The following is a 4,802-nucleotide window of genomic DNA, read 5'->3' on the forward strand; positions in this document are numbered from 1 at the left end:
TGTAGGTGTTTCTATAAAGTGGCCAGTAAGTGAAGCTCAAGGTAGTAGGTGTTTCTAATAAAGTGGCCAGCGAGTGGAAGCACAAGGTTAGTAGGTGTTTCTAATAAAGTGGCCAGCGAGTGAAGCTCAGGGTAGTAGGTGTTTCTAATAAAGTGGCCAGTGAGTGGAAGCTCAAGGTGGTAGGTGTTTCTAATAAAGTGGCCAAAGAGTGGAAGGGGACACGCAGGACGTCTCGGCGGGGACAGCTGAAGACCTGGAGTGGTGTAGACCGAGCAGCCCGAATAGCTTCGGTCCACCTGCAGCTGTGTAGTCCCACAGTCCCACAGGCGAAGTCTCCGAGGCCTACTTAGGACCTCATATTGACCAGAGTGGAGAGACAAGAAAGACGTCCAACCTGGGGACGAGTAGGGGACAGAAAAACATTGAAAGAGGACCTGCCGTACAGCAGCTCAGGATAAGTGTCTGATCACAGGCGACTCAGGAATTACAACCAGGAGCACGGCCCACCGTCCAAACTCCAGCATTTCCAAAGGCCTCGTGTGTCTCCCCGCCAGTCCCCAGTCCTCCAAAAACACAGTCATGTGTTTACAGAGACAACTCTATCCCCCCCGCCCCCCTCCGTCCCCTCTTGAAACCCATCCAGTATGTAGCAACGCCAAAGAAGCACCTGACTGCTAGCGGAGAAATGTAATTACCAATACGAGATCAGGCTAGCAGCTGGTTTCGTGTTCGCTAGAATGTCAAGTCATGCTCAAGACCTGCTGTCCGGGGTCTGACCAGCACTGACCAGTGACGTCTGGTTGGACACAAAGTTACACTCAACGCTATAGGTGGTGGTAAGTAAGTAAATGTGAGCTACAGGTACCAGGCAGGTGTTTTGAATATACAATAAAATGACTAAAGTATTTGGACACCTCCACATTACACCTACAGGAGCTTTTCTGACCTTCTATTCTAAACCCATAGGCTTTATTAATATGGAGCTGGTCCCCCTTTGCTCTAAGCTCTACCAGCAGCAGCAGCAGGTCTGGAGTTCTGCAGTTATGGAGTCAGTTGGAGGCTTTTCTACACTATGAGAAAAGTCTGAGCTCAGCACTCGGCCCTGACCCCGCTCTGGACTTCACCTGGTCGGACAGTCGGTGGAGCTGCTCTCTGTGAGCTGTTCCTCCTAAACGCTCACAGCTGATGGAGGAAGATCTAGGAGGGAAGGTCTAAATTTCACCAGCTGACGACTTCTTGTTTTTGGGTGCAGCTGTTGGGCTAGAGGGGTGTATAAAGCTATCCAACATCCTGACCTCACTAACTCTAGCTCTTGTCGCTGAATGCAATCCAATCCTCACAGCAATGTTCTTCCAAAATCTGGTTTAAAGCCTTTTTTAATACCATTTAATGATTTCAGAAGAAACAGTCAGCAAAGAGCAGAGGTGTCCAAATACTTTTGTCCATATTTTACCGTCCTTCGCTGTACCCAAAATAAACACATATTCAGCCACCACCTAAAGGCAGTCATCTACGTCCGTGTCTACGTCCAGCTAAACTCAAGGACGGCACCTGGACCTCCATGACCTGTATGCAGGCCATTGGGGCTGTGGTCAGGAAAGCCCTCTTTGAAACCCTGGAGACCAAACCCCGTAAAAACACTGCTGAGGTCAAGACGGACAGAGCGGGCGCAGGGCCAGGATGGGTGGGTGATGCAGGGATAACCACATCCTCAGAGCCTCAACAAGACTCCTGAGGAACCTTTGAAGGTCTGTCAGTTTCTAAAAACCCTTTCTTGAGGAACCTCACCAGGCTCCTCAACAGGTTCCTCCACAGGTTCCTCAACAGTTTCAAATAAAAGAACCTCCGGACGTACTTTTGCTGCTACTGCTAAGGTCTATCAACAACAACAACAACAGGTGGACTCCACCTGGATTCATCAGATCAGACTTGTCCGAAAGACTTGGTGCCCAACCCCTGGTCCATGAGTACCCCTGATCCAACGCACCCATCTCAACTCACGGAGGGCTCGTTGGTTAGCGGATAGGTGCTGGGTCGGGCATTTCAGAGCTAGAGACCCTCCGAAAAATGCTGGACAGAGGTTCTCCGGGACAAGGGTTAGTGCAAGACCTTCAAAGCCAGCGTTACTACAATTGCCAACATAAGCCGATCAGATCTTCCGAGCATCACCGTTAGCCCACGCCCGTGGCTTTGTCCATGTTACACAACCTTTCCGAGAAGCCGGAGAAGCCAGAAGCCAGGCCGGCTTGAGTCATCTCGCGGTATTACTCACGTCTCTTTCCATGCAGGCGTCGGGTCATGCTTACCTCTCTCCCTCTCTTCCTCTCCCTCGCTCTCTCTCTCCCCCACTGCTTCCCCCTCCTTTCTCTCGGTGAGGTCAGGGGAGAGGTGGTCTGTGCTAAGGAAGATGCGGGGCAGAAAGACAAGCGCAGAAAGCGAACTGCGGTTAAAAACTTCAGGCAGCATGCTGGAGACTTTTATGGGTGGGTGGGAGGGGTCTGGCTGGCTTACAGAGGAGGAGGAGGAGAAGGTGGGTTGAGCGAGGGAGGAGGAGGAGGAGGGGAGAGAGAGAGAGAGAGAGGCAGCGAGAGGCTAAGTGAAAAAAAGGGAGGGGGGAGATGTGGCGCTGTGTCCTTACTAACACTCTTGAATCACTTGATTGAGTGCAATCAAATCCTCACAGCAATACTCCGTAGAATCTAGTAGAAGGCCTTCTGTCCTGGACCGTAATAGAGACAGTTATTAGCAGAATAAAGTCCTTTATCTCCTTTGATTCCAGAGGAAAACGACAAACTAGCGCTGGTGTCCCAATACTTTTGTCAATTTAGAGTTCTATCATGTGGTACAGTACTCCGCCCCTGGTCCATAAGTGCCCCTGGCTCCGACGCGATCGCTTCGACCTAGGAAGGGCTCGCTCGTTAGCTGATGTTTTGATGATGGTCAGGTGTTTGTCTGAGCAGGAACCCTCCGAAATATACTGGACAGTGGTTCTCCAGGACCAGGGAAACTAGGTGGTGTCTGCAGCACAGCTGTAAAGACTTTACACTGTCCAGACAAGCGAGGGTAAGCAGAGAAAAAGAAAGGAGCGGGGGAAGGAGAGGGAATCTGAGGGATCTCGGTCCGGCAGCTGGTTCCCATTTGGGTCAGTGTTGAAAATATGTTTTTGTTTGTATTGTAATGTTGCCGCCCGCTGTGTTGCTCCCAGCGCTGGGCCTGTTTATTGGGAAAACATTATCACGGCCCTGGACCATCTCGCTCCCAGCTCACACCATGTAGCTCCGCACCAGCTGCAATTCCCAGCACCCTTAAACTGTCGTGTCTAATGTGTCTAAACGCCTGCTGGCATCTCCTATCCCACCCCCAACACCTGCAGAAGAACCTTCAACACCTTCTAGTTTTTCTTCGGAACCTCAGGGTCCTTCCTGCCGCGGCACCTGCTGGCGTAGCTTTTAACACGTCTCCACCTTGCCCCACTCAACATCGGTACCGGATAGTTCATATCCCTCAACAGCTCCAGATCTAGCCCCTTAGGAATCGTACCCCAGCACCTCAAAACCTTCCATGTCAAAGCAAAACCCCACCTTTCAAAAGCTGCCAACCCAACACCTTCCACTCCAACCCCAACACCTGCAGAAATAACCCTCAATGCCTTCTAGTTTCTCCTCAGAACCCACTGTCTAAGACCTCCACACCTCTTGACCTTGCCCCAACACTTGTAGACCTTCCAAGTCAAATCAAACCCCACCTTTCAATAGCTGCCAACCCAACACCTTCCACTCCAACCCCAACACCTGCAGAAATAACCTTCAACACCTTCTAGTTTCTGACCTAGACCTCCACACCTCTTGACATTACCCCAACACTTTGTAGACCTCAAAACCTTACAAAGCAAAGCAAACCCCACCTTTTAATAGCTGACAATTCTAACCCCAAAACAGGATGTTACCCTTAACACCTGACAACCCAAAAACCTTGACACCTCCCACTTCAACCCCAACACCCGTAGAAATAACCTTCAACACCTTCTAGTTTCTCCTCAGAACCCTCTGTCTAAGACCTCCAAACCTCTTGACCTGGCCCCAACACTTCAGGATCATACCCTAACATTTTGTAGACCTCAAAACCCCACCTTTCAACAGTTGACATTTCTAACCCCACAACATGATGTTACCCTCAACTCCAACTGCCAACCCTACCAATACCTGTTGACCTAACCCTTTAACACCTGCCAACCCAACCCCGCTCCCCAACACCTGCTAACAAATAACCCCCAACACCCACAGAAATAACCTTCACATCTTCTAGTTTCACCTCAGAATCTGCTGTCATAGACCTCCACACCTCTTGACCTTACCCCAACACTTTGTAGACCTCAAAACCTTCCAGGTCAATCCAAACCCCACCTTTCAAAACCTGACAATTCTAACCTCACAACATGACACCTGCCCTCCCTACCTACCACCATTAGCCAACCCAACACCACCCCAACACCTGCTGCCAAAACCCTCAGCACCTGCCAACCCAACTCCAACACCTGCAGAAATTACCTTCAACACCTTCTAGTTTCTTCATACACTCAACACCTGCCAACCCTACCAATACCTGTTGACCTAACCCTTCATCACCTGCCAACCCAACCCCGCTCCCCAACACCTGCTAACAAATAACCCTCAACACCTCCCATTTCAACCCCAACACCCACAGAAATAACCTTCAACACCTTCAAGTTTCACCTCAGAACCTGCTGTCATAGACCTCCATACCTCTTGACCTTACCCCAACACTTTGTAGACCTCAAAACC

The 4,802-nt window shown here is 50.2% G+C and overlaps 1 protein-coding gene across 1 annotated transcript in view; it reads right to left on the reverse strand.

The window, feature by feature from the left end:
• The window catches only part of col8a1b (collagen, type VIII, alpha 1b), a 24,771-nt gene extending 22,443 nt beyond the window's left edge, over positions 1 to 2,328 (reverse strand). The window contains exon 1 of the mRNA XM_072671254.1: positions 2,307 to 2,328. The gene's annotated coding sequence lies outside the window, so the exon portion shown is untranslated. The remainder of the gene's footprint in view (positions 1 to 2,306) is intronic.
• Positions 2,329 to 4,802: the final 2,474 nt, after the last annotated feature.

The sequence above is a fragment of the Salminus brasiliensis genome, chromosome 25 (genome assembly GCF_030463535.1).
Source record: "Salminus brasiliensis chromosome 25, fSalBra1.hap2, whole genome shotgun sequence".
NCBI lineage: Eukaryota > Metazoa > Chordata > Actinopteri > Characiformes > Bryconidae > Salminus > Salminus brasiliensis.